A 14,336-nucleotide genomic window follows, 5' to 3' on the forward strand; every position below is an offset into this window, starting at 1 on the left:
CTTAAAGATTAAATAAAACATCAACGTAATCTTTAATCATCTCTAATTCTAAACAGACATTTTTTAGAATTAAACTACAAATTTTAGGCTTCATTGTGGTCTTAGAAAATATAAAGCATATGTGTGTCTATGACATAGCTTATTTTCCCAGGGAAAATAAATCTTTTAACATCTGGAGGAACCATGTCGGTGTGACTTGTTTGTGTGACCTTATGCATTAGGAACATGGCAAATGAACCACACCTGTTGTTCAGATCAGATGTATTTCTTGAACAACATCTGCGGAAGCATAACACACACTTGGGAAACCCTGAAACTTGTTTTCGTGTTTGTGTGTATCAAGAGGTGACATCCTTACATCATCTTCAAACTGCCAATTTACCTTTTGTCCAATGATATTGAAGGCGGAGGGTGGAGGCTGAGGAGGTGTGGGGTGTGTGTGTCTGTGTGTGGGCGAGGGAGGGAGTGGAACGGGCATGCAGGGACAAGCAAGAATGACTAGATCTATGCCAGAGGCTACAAACAGGAGGTCACAGGTGTTATGGTGGAAATTAATTAATTTAGGTTGTACTGACTATTCCAAAACACAACGCAAACTTAATTGGAGAGACTAAATTGCGTCATTTGTTTTTCCCTTTCAGCTGTAAATATGGCAATCGATATGAAGTTGAGAAGTAGTAAACTAATGTGTAACAAAAGCTGTAGTTAATATACTGAAATATTATGTTTTGTGACTTGAATATAAAGATTGATACTGGAATTTAAAACAATGTCTGCGACATCAGTTCCAAACCTGTTGCTTTATCATTAAACCATTAGTCAATAATATTTAATAATTGCTACTAAATTGTGGAGAGGTCAGAAGTTTTATTTAAGTCCTTTACTTTTTGTTTTAACGTTACAGGACACACCGCCTTTTTTCAAAGTCTCATCTCTTTTACTGAGTGTGTCACCTTTATAACCTCGCAATTCAAATAAATTCACTTGATTCCTTCACTTATAAAACGTTTTTATACATCTGAAATATATTCACTGAAACACAGGCCAGTTCCTCCATCTTTATCTATGTGGGCATTCCTAAAGAATAGAGCGCTGTATCCAAGCGTGTTCATAGAAAGTTGAGTGGAAGGAAAAAGTGTGGTATAAAAACATTGAACAGTAGTTGAGATAACTGCAACCATCCTAAAGAGGATTGTCAAGCAAACTCCATTGACTTAAAACAAACTCCTACAAAAATTTCTCTAGATTAATGTAAATAATTAATAAATTAATAAGTTATTATTAACTTAATATTACTAATCAAGTCACATACAATATTGAATATTATATATATACAAATACATATATATACTGTATACAGTATACACTGTATATATACGGTGTATATATACAGTGTATATATACACTGTATATATACAGTGTATATATACACTGTATATATACAGTGTATATATATATATATATATATATCTGAGTGTATATATATACACTCAGATATATATATATATATATATATATATATATATATATATATATATATATATATATATATTGGGCTGGATAGCTCAATAGATAAGGCATCAGTATATCACCCGAGAGGGCAGGGTTCGAATCCAGTCTGGGTCCTTAGGCAAGACCCTTCAAGCTACTGCCTACCTCATACCATGAGAGACACAAAAATGCATAACATGCCGGCTCAGACGTCGCCCGGCCAAACAAGGTCTGCGTCAGGTGTTGGGGAACCAGAGCACCTTGATGACAAATGGGCTACTGGAACAAGACGGAAATGGGCAAGAGATGAAAATGTGGATCTGTTGGAATGCTACTACTCAAGTAACCCTAATCAGAGAGGTTACATGCAAAGACTGGTGAAGGAATGGTTACTTCGACATCCCCAGTCAACACTAAGCGCTAAACAACTAGTAGCTCAGTGTTCCAACATCCGCAAACGGCAACTGCTATCACAACTTGAGATTGACGAGATACAACACAAATGCTACGGCAAAAAGGAGGAACCTGGATGTCAGAACTGTGGGGACTTAACTACAAGTCCCCACCCAGTCAGGGGATACACGGCATTCCCAGTACAATACACTGTAAAGGGAGGCGTCCCACAACAGCAATGCACAGTGGTTGATCTCTCTACGAGAGGACCATAATAACCTCCTCCCTGAGCAAGCCTTGGTAACCATCACTGTGACAGATGTCCAAGAAAGAGTCTCAGGTATGAAAAACTGGACAGCTACAAAGTGGGACTCACCACTATCTGAATCCTAATCCAGAAGGATCCATCAAAGGGTCCAGTCCCACCCAACTACCGACCAATAACCTGCCTCTCCACAACATGGAAGCTCATGTCAGGCATCATAAGCAAACACATGTATCGGTGTAAATAGCAGACGGCAACTCCTCGTAGACCGCACAGTCTGCAGAGACTGCAAAACTGGATTGATTACAAGAAAGCCTATGACTCAATAAGGTGAGATGCTCTGTCCCCGCTACTGTTCTGCATAGGCCTGAACCCCCTCAGCCAAATTATCAACAAGACTGGCTACGGATACCGACTCAAAAATGGGGCCAACATCAGCCACCTTCTCTACATGGATGACATCAAGTGAGCGAGACATCGACTCACTGATCCACACCACCAGGACAGCACTACAGCACTGTCATTCGGACTAGAGAAGTGTGGTCGGCTGATCACAAAGAGGGGGAAGGTCATCCGCACAGAAGGAACAATAGCAGACATAGAGGACAGTTACAAGTACCTAGGTATACCACAAGCAAATGGCAACCTCGATGAGGTCACAAGGAAAGGAGCCACAGCTAAATACCTCCAACGAATAAGGCAAGTCCTGAGAAGCCAGCTCAATGGCAAGAACAAAATCCGCACCTTCCATATACCCTCGAAGGCATCATTGTCCCTTTGCTATTTTCGTCATCTCAGTTTTTCTCGTACTATTATTCTGCAGGCACCTATTTACCTTTCCCTTTACTCACCATTGCAGGCTCATCCAGCCCATTTCTTCCCTTTCGATTCTCAAGCAGTCTATACCTATTCTTCTCTGCAAGTACGCTTGTCTTTTCCTCTGGTCATCTTCTCAAGTATTCTTTATCTCATCCGACCTTAGCTCGGTCCCGGTACCCTCTTTCATTTGTTTTTTGGGGGAAAGACGTCTCTAATCCTTCTCCACGGCGGCTCGTCCTCTCTGACGGAGGTTACCAGAGAGGATGAGCCACGTCTTCTGAGCGCCAAAGATTGTCTGTCAAATAAGTTTCTAAAAGACACTGTCTCTCTGCATGAGTATTTGCAGGTCGAAATGAAGCCTGGGCATAAATTCAAACTGGAAGACTCTTCATCTCACCTGTCCAGCCAATCACCTCGTCATGCTCCTCCGTAAACTTTCTAAGAACAACTTTCACTCTGTGTGAGCCTTTCCTTGAAATACATTTATGTCAAAAATGTAGCAAATTTTACCTCTGACTTCTTAGCGCTAGAGCCTTGAAATGTGTAATTATTTCTACTCTCATTGCTATTTTTAGAGGAACAAGCTCCTCTTGGTGTTCTCAAGGTCTCTTATTTAGTGAACGTGTGTGTCAATGTTTTAAAAGCACGAGAAAAGAACCTTCTGAAAGAATTGTCTTTCTTTTTTTGGTGCCTCTTCAGTTCGTTTTCAAAACATGACACAACTATATTGTCGACTAAATTATGTTCGATAAGGGCCAGCGTCCTTCCAGAGGAGCAGCCTAAAGTTTCAGTGATGTTCTTGAAAACTTTCTGGCATAGATGAGGAATGCATTTCTCCTTAATCTGAAATTCCTGTCTCTCAACTCTCGCCCAGATTTTCCCCACAAGTCGTTCTTTCGTGGCTTCCAGGTGATCAGGAAAGCAACATATATTTGCCTTCTTGATGCTTCTAGACATCAACAACTTCACGAAAAGCCGAACTGTGTCTTTCCTGTCTTTCTCAGACACTCCATCCTCTGGAATGCCTGAGAATTTCTCAGAGGAAAGATTTGACTTTCTCAGCTTTTCGATTTTTCTCCTCATTGCTAGAAGTTCCTGGATCATAATGGTGACGTGTTGTATCAAACAATTGAATCTTGCACCCACCTGGAGCCACTGTGTGGGGTCTTCTTTGGTCAGTGGAGATGTGGCCGCCGATATTACATGTTTTAAGAAAAGCATGTTAAACATCTCCGTACTCTCTGTCTGGAAGTCCTCTTCGATGTCCATGACTCGAGCAAAAGCCTGAGAAATGATGTTGCCCATTGTGGCTTTCAAGTCTTTGTATTCGTACCGGCATTTCTTGATGTCCAAAATCACATCTGAACAGACCTGTGTCATGTAGTGCAACAAATATGCTATCCTTTTTCTGATTCTCTGATCTGGACATCCAGATGCCAGATCTTCCCACTTTCCTTCTGGAATATAGTGGATAAACTCATCGATTGCAGGAATCACAGAGTCATCCACTATAACCTGGAGCGCATTTCTCAGTACAATTGAGAAACCCATCTTGCTGGTGTACACTCGAATCTGCTACCACTAGAACCGATATCGAATGTGGGAGAATTTTAGCTAAAGGAGTCTTATAAACTGTAACAAGGCGGAATGTGACATCACAAACTATGACGCGTCAGCACAGGAATACATGCAGCCATGTGATGTAATTCACCTACAATTTTTTTTTTTTCTTTCAAATTCTGCTTTGGAATGATGCAGACACAGCTATGGTTGTCATGTGTCACACTTCTGTGAGCTTTGTAACTAGGCAGCTGTTAAGGAGTTGCTATGACAGCAATAAACAAGCCATAAGCAGAGCTCTTGTCTGTTCCTACCTAATTTATAAACAACGTAAGTACATTAGAACTATTATTATTACAATTATTGAGTACACTACCCACTATTAAAAAATGAGGATCATTAAATGCTAGCTTTGGACAAAACCTTTGGATCCTTCCTCTTTTCCTTTTGCCCGGGATCGAGCGGCGTTCTCCATGAGCGACCCGCAACCGCGTGCTGTTAAAACGAAACAACAACAAAACGTGTTGACGTCACAGATCACGGAGTTTAATCTCATACAAAGCAATCGACAACAAAGCTGCAGAGGTACAGAGATATACATTTTATACAGACAAGAGAACAGACAACACGAAACACAAAAGACAGACAAAGGCGCCCAAAATGTGGAGGAAAAGATGGAAAAAAAACCTCTCTTGCTGGCTTGCTGACCTGTACTTTTTAATGAAAGAGGTGTTTCCCTATTTAATATATGCAGTCAAGGCGTTCCGTTCTTTGACCAATTAGAAACTTAGAAACTCCCGGAAACTCCCCTTCTTTACAGCTCCGATGTCTGGTTTTTATCTAACCACTTCGTGCCCATCTCCGTCCGACCTGGCCGAGAGGCGCCAAGAAGTCTGTTCTGCTCTCTCGGAATTGTAAATTTTATTGCTGTGTCTGTCAAAAGGGGGAGGAAAAAAGGCCCTGCTTTGTCTGCTGAATTCCCAACTGCTCAACAGAAACTATTCCAAATTAAAGTGTTGGCTATACCTTTACACATGTCGTGGATTAGCTATATTAAGCACCAAACAATAATTATTTTCTTTACAGTTCCCCCTTTTGAGGTCTTCAAAAAGACCTCAATAAAAATTGATTAAGCCTTCTAATACAGAGCCAAAAACTATGTATTAAAAAAATAAAACAAAACAAAAAATAGAAAACAAAAGGTTGACGTAGCCTAATTATATACAGTTCCCCCTTTTCAAACAAAACCCAAGGGTAAAAACGACTCATCCTTACAGAAATATAAAATCATAAAACAAAAACACAGGACAAACAAAACCCAAAGTATAAAATGAAAAAACAAAACAGAAACATACATAGAAAAATTAGTAAGAAATGTCTGCAACTTAAAGGACAACATTCACCACAAAATTACAATCTGCCAAAATGAGAAACACACAAAGTTACAATCTGCTGCTCGTCTTTTTTTTTTTTTTTTTAAATGTCCATCGACAGTCTCTTAAAAAATATGAAGTCTTCGTCAGGAAATGTTCAAAAAATGCGCGCAAAAAACAAAACGACAGTCCTTTCCAGAGTTCACAACGAACGAAAAACACGCAATAAAAGTTTATGATGATCCTCTTGCAGCTTGATCTTCTTCGACTGGAAACCTCAAGAAACGACCTGTCACAGGTCATTACACAGACATTTTGTGTTCAACATGAATTTCATTAGCATCAGAAACACAATTACCACATTCTTTAATATCATCTTCATTACAGTCAGCATAATCAAACGATGGTTTCACCTAAAAATAAATTTGTTTTGTTATTTTCCATCCAGGGAAATTATTTTAATCCTTTTTATCAAAGAACGCAGACTTTGAAGGAGACCACATCCGCAGGGCACCAGGAAACCAGCTGCAAAACTATAATGACAAGACAGAGATCAGATTTATCCAAAGGCATCATTCATTTGTGTAATTCAACACAAACATCTTCAATTCACTTTGTGTTCAAGTGAATCCTCCAACGCTCGTGGCTCTGTGGCTGTTGTCTTCGAAATAAGTGTGAAGCCGCTTCTCCAAGGAGCCCCACCCCCGCCTCGCATGACACAGCTTGTATGACAGAGTCCAGAGTCCTGGAGCACCGAGCTCCAGGGCAGTCTGTGTGTAAAACCATGAGCAACACATCACGTGAAACCTTATCTCCTACTCTGTCCAGTTCTGTTCATCAAATGGTGGATGTGATCCCTTCAATTTACGTTTCTATTATAATATACTATAGCTCCTAACCGATGGAAAACACCAAAACCCTGTAATCATTTGCTTCAAAAGACATGTTTCCAAAGTAACGTGTTCCCAGAATGTTAAACATATGCAGATCTTTTCTTAAACCAATCTTGTAAAAATAGGATTAAACAAACGAAACAAAACAATCACAAAAACTTAAAAATGTAGTTGTAAAGCTTACATGTACCACCAAAAAATGAATAACAATGTGAGTTAAACAGTCCAGTTTAAATTACCTTCATAGAAGAAACTAGATCTTACTGGTTATTTGTCTAAATCATTTTACATACGTTCCTGAAACAAAATTCAAAAGAGTTAGACCTGGAGAAATTATAATGAAACAAATCCAGACATTTTCAAAATATACCGACATTACCTAGGCTTTTACTTGTCGTCGAATTTAAAGTTTTATCCAAATTCGTTGTAAATGAATGTAAATCAAAAAATCAAAATCAAGTTTACAAAAATCATTATAATCCCGCCTATGTACTTTTACTGATTAGTGATAACTTTAATCAAGAACAGATTCTTCAAACCATTTCTTAAAACATTCATGCTCCATTAAATTAATGCTCTGAACATGGCTGACACAATAATATTTTAATTTCTATAATTATTTTCCCAAGTTAATTAACCAAAATATGCTTCATTATCACTATAAATTTATCTATTTTCTCAAAATATGTTAGCCCATTGTCAGAAAATCTTTTAATGGAGAACAACTCAAACCTATCTAAAATAAGCACATATATTACCAGAAAATATTTTCCTTTCACTTTTATGTGTAGCACAGATCAGACATGTTCTTCAAAAATTTGTTTAAGTATTATAAAAGATGAACCCATGCATCTTCTCCCCCTTTGATACATTACTGGCTAATGTATCACTATTTCTAGTATGTGAAATAACGATGTTGATGAAACAGGGTTATTATTCAAGCTAAGAAAAATCCCACCGATATGCAACGTTGCCCTCGTCTAAAAAGTAAACCTTTCAAAAACAAACAGAACAATTTATTGTAGCATGCTTTAAACCTTCAAGATTATTATGTTCAAAAAACATTTCACATTACAGTTTCAAAACTCAGTATTCAATTTAACTCTCATGATTATCAAATAATTCGTTGTAGAAACTTCTCAAAAATTTTCAGCAGTGTTTGACAAAACGTGTTTACCAATTAAAAACTCAGTGAAGGTTATGCATAAACCAGGCAGAGAGACGTTGAAAGAGAAAAAAAATATAGTCTTAGTCAAGAAAATCTAAAAATGATAAATTTCGAAAAATACTGGTCAGAATATAACCAAATCTACAAATGAAAGAAATTAAACTAAAGACCAAAGTTCCCTATCCCCTGGTGAAGGGTCCAGAGGAAACTGATAACTCAAAAAAAAAAAATAATTCGTTATATTTAACAAAATAAACAAAGAACTGACACAAATAGCCAAATAAAAAATCAGACCAATGTAAAGAAATGTAAAGAGTAAAATCCTAAATTACTCACTACTTAATATATAAAGTAATATGAAAGGAAAACAGAAAATCATTACCAAGAGTGTCTGTGTGTGACAGGCGACTCAGTGTTTCGATGCTACAAACTTATATTTTACATTTTCCAGGAGGTAGTTTAAACGATGGGAGAGAAAATTATTTGCCTTACAGTTGTTTGTTCTTTTCTGCTGAGCTGCTGTGAGCAGAGGTTGCTTTGTACTTAAAATTAGTGATATGCAAAAAGGTTTCACATGTTAATTAGTTGAATCTAGTGGGGGTAGAAATTACAGCACAGCTGTAGCTTGTTCTCCCGTGCTGAACTTCTGTGAATGGGGGTTGAAACTCCTCCCTGAGCTCCATTATTGTCATATCTTAAATAAACATACTTGTCGCTTCTTCTTGTTTTGTTCTATGTATTTATTTTACTTAATTTTCTTATTTTATTTTATTCGAAGCCCTCTCGTCTGTCTATAGGCAGTATTGAATCATCTCGTATTACAGTTTAATATTGATTCTCTACAATAGTTCCATATAATCTTTTTTATTTATTAACCAATAAGTTATTTCAAACTTAATGTTATCCTTCAACAACAAATCTTGTAAATTTTAGCAAACTTTTCTATATTTAACCAATTTCTATTTAACAAGAGAGTGACTTCTAATTTATCCTGTCTAATTATCCGTAAGTCCTGTAGATTTAACAAAATTTTATCTATCTTAAAGTTTTGGTCTGTTTGAAAAAGACTGATTGTGAAAATATCTAGAGTCAGTTGTATATTGCAGTTTGTTGTTATCTGAACAATTACCTCTTACAGTTAGAGCCTGTTTCTCTAAAAATCTTCGTTTTTTTTTTTTTTTTCTTATCCTCAACTCATGAAAAAAATCCTATTTTACTCATTGTATGTTATTCCATTTTCCTACTACCTTCACAGCCTTAGAAGGAATAATTAACATTATATCCACTATTCAGTTCTCAAGTCTATATAAATTTTTATTTAATTTATTTCATAGCTGTACCTAATCAGTTATGTATTTATCTATTTATCCATTCAGCATATTTATGTATTTAACTATTAATTTGCCAAGACAGCATTTCTAGAATCCTCTGTGACCTAATTTTCTTGGCTTATTCTTTCTTTCGTTATTTATTTATTCATTTATTTAACCGTAGAACCCATATTGTAATTTCAATTTGTTCAGATAATGTATTTTATCAAGATTCTATCCTTTAATCACCTTCCAAACTGTACACTGCAGGTCACAGTTACTGCTGTTATTGTTTAATTTTAAGAAGTTAGTTCAATTTAACACAGAGGATGTTTGTAAAAACTAGAAATTTTGCACCATCAAACAGCACTGAGAAAAATTCAGTAGTTATATGACATAAAATACCAAATGGTATTTTATCTCCAATCACACACTCTGTCAAACCAACATGAATTATAACACAAACAAAAACAAAATCACACAACACATTACAGAAAACACAAAACACACACATCTGGCCAGGTTTTATAGTCAGTCAAAATTTCATCAGTCCCCAAGTGTCAGTCTGTGGTCATTATTCTATCAAATTTTACTGTAATTTATATCAATTTTACTAAAATTTATATGAAATTTACTGAAGCTTCAGAAATTGTCCAATGTTGTCATGTGTCAATTTAATTAATTTTAAAATCCAATCGTCAGGAACCTTTTAATTCCCCGTGCACGTTTAAAAAGAGACATCTCAAAGTTATGTTAAAATCAAACCACAACCAATAATTTTGTTTTCTGGTACCAGTGTTATGTACTGAACTCCTATTTATTTTATTTAGTTATTTATGTTTTAAACTAAACGACCACGTTTTCGCCATCGTTCTACTTTCCCCGTTAAGACGAACCCCGACCATAAAATAGCGTATAGCACGTGTCGCAACTCAGTGTCCATAATAACTTCACAATAAAACGCAGCAAAATCAATGCAAATTCACACACACAGCGCTATCCAAACAACTTAACACTCTGCTGAAACACACAGCCAGCCCGAACTCGTGCACGCGCACACACACGGCCACACAGACACACACGCAGACACACATACGCACACACACATACACACATACACACACCCAGAGCTCTGGAGCAGACAGCCACGTGTCGCGGCAACAAGCACAGATCGCGACACACAGAGAAACATAAACACGTTTTCAGACAAACGTAACAGACAGACGGGGAAAAATAAAATGCCGGCCAAAAAATAAAAAATGCACCATATCAAAGCCTACCGCAGGCCGTTTATAAAGTCTACCGCAGACTATTTGTCAAAGCTTCCCGCAAGCTATTTTTAAAGTGTGCCAAACACTAATACTTGATTCCTGAACAGTCTACCTCAGACTATTGTCAAAGCTTCCCGCAAGCCATTTTTTTAAAGTGTCCCACACACTGAATAAACCTACCCCAGGTTATTTCAAAATACACAATTCCTAAATTTCTTTCTTTAAGGAGCACAGCCATGGGTCTCCAGGGAAAAAGACATAAACTTAAGAAAACCCAGCTTTTACAACTGAGGGAGCGCAAAATCCTCAGTCTGAACCCGCTACGGTCCGCTGTACATGCGTATTTCCATACAGTGTACCACACACTGAAAGCCTACCGCAGGCTATCGTTAAATTCCAATTATAACTAACAACAGACTATTTTAAGAGCAAAACTATCCACCCTTGCAGCTCCGAAACTCCGCGTGGCTGCGCACAACAAAAGAGTAATTAAAAAACGTCTTACCGCACCAGCCGGACGGATCGATCGGGGAGAAACCGCCACCCGCCAAGATTCCAGAACCGGACGAAGCCCCCAAATATTAAAAAATGAGGATCATTAAATGCTAGCTTTGGACAAAACCTTTGGATCCTTCCTCTTTTCCTTTTGCCCGGGATCGAGCGGCGTTCTCCATGAGCGACCCGCAACCGCGTGCTGTTAAAACGAAACAACAACAAAACGTGTTGACGTCACAGATCACGGAGTTTAATCTCATACAAAGCAATCGACAACAAAGCTGCAGAGGTACAGAGATATACATTTTATACAGACAAGAGAACAGACAACACGAAACACAAAAGACAGACAAAGGCGCCCAAAATGTGGAGGAAAAGATGGAAAAAAAACCTCTCTTGCTGGCTTGCTGACCTGTACTTTTTAATGAAAGAGGTGTTTCCCTATTTAATATATGCAGTCAAGGCGTTCCGTTCTTTGACCAATTAGAAACTTAGAAACTCCCGGAAACTCCCCTTCTTTACAGCTCCGATGTCTGGTTTTTATCTAACCACTTCGTGCCCATCTCCGTCCGACCTGGCCGAGAGGCGCCAAGAAGTCTGTTCTGCTCTCTCGGAATTGTAAATTTTATTGCTGTGTCTGTCAAAAGGGGGAGGAAAAAAGGCCCTGCTTTGTCTGCTGAATTCCCAACTGCTCAACAGAAACTATTCCAAATTAAAGTGTTGGCTATACCTTTACACATGTCGTGGATTAGCTATATTAAGCACCAAACAATAATTATTTTCTTTACACCACCTCTGTGTAATGCTAAATAGTGCTTACCGTCGTACTTTCTGCCGAGCTAGCAAAATTAGCTTAGCTGAGGTAGCTTTTATGTACAAGCTAACAACACGGAGTCCAGTCTGCCAGTCACCATAACCTTGCTATTCACAGGAAGAGCTCGTACGCCCTTTACAAAGCAGTTTAAACACTGCCACTCTAACAGTTCATTAAGTAATGAAATAGGTCATAGTAAGAGATCGAGGCAGCTTGAACCCATCTTCTAATATGTTTTCATTCTCTGTTTCATACGGGTCGATTCCGACAGCAGCGATTTTGTTGATATACATTTCTCTAGCACACTGGTAAAGAGTGTCAGTATTTTTTTTTTTTCCGTTGGTCTGGAAACCATGGTTTATCTACGTTTTGCTTGCTAAGATGGCGCGGATCACTTCCGGTTCAGACTTGTGGGAACTATATTTCGAAATGGTGCATGTTTAAATACATTAAATAAGAAGAATGGAGCTCCGGCTTCTAAAAAAATGCAAATTAAACTATTTATGTAATTATTCCACTCCATTGATTGATGTTTCACAATAAATTATTGCACTGAAGTAGATCTACCTCTGTTTTGGACATTAGAAATGAGACATTCTGCAGTGCCTTAATTTTATCACTTGATGGCAGTGTTGCACGTTTTTACTGTTCTTCAAGGACAGAAAATAACAATTTATTTGAACTAAACCAAAGGATTGTAATACAAAAAAGAAAGAAAAAACAATGATACAGTATTTTACAATTCATAATAATAAGAAATATAAACAGTATAAACAATTTAACATGTAAATGTTATATTCCTTCCCGTGTATTTGTCTTGTTCTCTTGAAAACAAGATCAAAAAAGATATTAAGGGCAGTTCACAGCACATGGAAGGGTGGAGCTGGGGAAGGAATACCAGTTTTCCATCTGCTGTATCCAAGGGTGCTAACTGAAAATTTAGTGGAAGGAAAAACTTTGTCAAAAAAAGGGGTCCAGGCAAAAGCAAAAACGTTTAGAGGATAATGAGACAAAGACCATTCAAGAGATTCATGAGGCATCGATTGCAGCCAGAATCTGAGCATTAACAACACAGATGAATCCAGAACATGCACGACACCTATCACATCGAGGCTTATTTTTGTTTTGTTTTTCCCCAGAGGCTCTTGGGAACTGTCCACAATACCAAAAATACTGCTGTTAAAGTTCCATGTGAGTTTTACTATCTGATTTGAATTATCAAAATAGTTTTAACTTATTTTATTATATTGTAATATATTGAGATATACCTGTATTTTTAAGTCCTATACATCATTTTCAGGCTTTCGTTACATTTGTTAACATCTAAACATGTTGAATGCAGAATGTGCACAAATCCACCATTATTTATTTATTTATTTATTTGGTTGGAAGATGTTGGACTGGCCTGGGAGTGGACAGTGGAGGTTAACAAGGACCCCCCAATTTAGATTTTGCTCATCTAAATTAGATTTTCTAAAACTAAACTGGGGTTCTTCTCAGATAAATATACCAAATTAAAATAACATGTTTTCCACCTTTCATCAACGTCAATGTGAGCCTGTTAGACTATAAAATGTACTTCTGTGATTAGTCAGCACAAGGGGGCATCGTTTGGTCCAAAAAGCTTTATGAAGTGTGAAAAGTGCAAAAATACCCTGATTACAAAATAACACAATCAATCGGAGAGAGGCTGGACGAAAAACACAATGAAAATAAATTTATATTGTTAAAATTGGCTTATTTGAGGTTTTTATTCTGCAGTTTTAGTCTAAAATGCACACATTTATGCTTTTGTGTGCAGCTATTTTGTAAATAACAATGAAAGAAAATTGTGGAAAAATGTCAAAAAGAGAAATGATGCGTGGCTCTTTTAAAAGATGCTTCTGCAGATCAGTGTGCAGCATCTCACTTTTATATATATATATATATATATATATATATATATATATAAATTTATATATACAGTATATACACATACTGTACATATATATATAAATATATGTGTATGTACACACACACATATATATATGTGTGTGTGTGCGTATAATATTTAATAGTATATGTGACTTAATTAATAATATTAGGTTATTATTAACTTAATATTAAGTTATTAATAACTTATTAATTTATTAATAATGTACATTAATAAGTTCTTAACTAATTAATTTAATAAGTTAAGTTAAAACTAACTTATCAACTTAATGAGTCAATAATAACTTATTTAGCTAATAAGTTAACTTCATAACTTAACATAATAACTTAAGTTAAGTTATTAACTTAAGTTAATAATAACTTAAATTATTAAGTTAAGTATTAAGTTATTAAGTATGTTGATGCACTATTGTTTTATCTTCTGCAATAGATGCATAAAAACCAGTTTTAAAACAAACACCTGTCATAAAGAAAACTAAATTATTTGTAGGTGAAAGCACCATTTAGAGAAAAAAAAATTGTATCTTAAAATGAATACTTCACACAGCTTCA

Source organism: Xiphophorus hellerii, chromosome 18 (assembly GCF_003331165.1).
Source record: "Xiphophorus hellerii strain 12219 chromosome 18, Xiphophorus_hellerii-4.1, whole genome shotgun sequence".
Taxonomy (NCBI): Eukaryota; Metazoa; Chordata; class Actinopteri; order Cyprinodontiformes; family Poeciliidae; genus Xiphophorus; species Xiphophorus hellerii.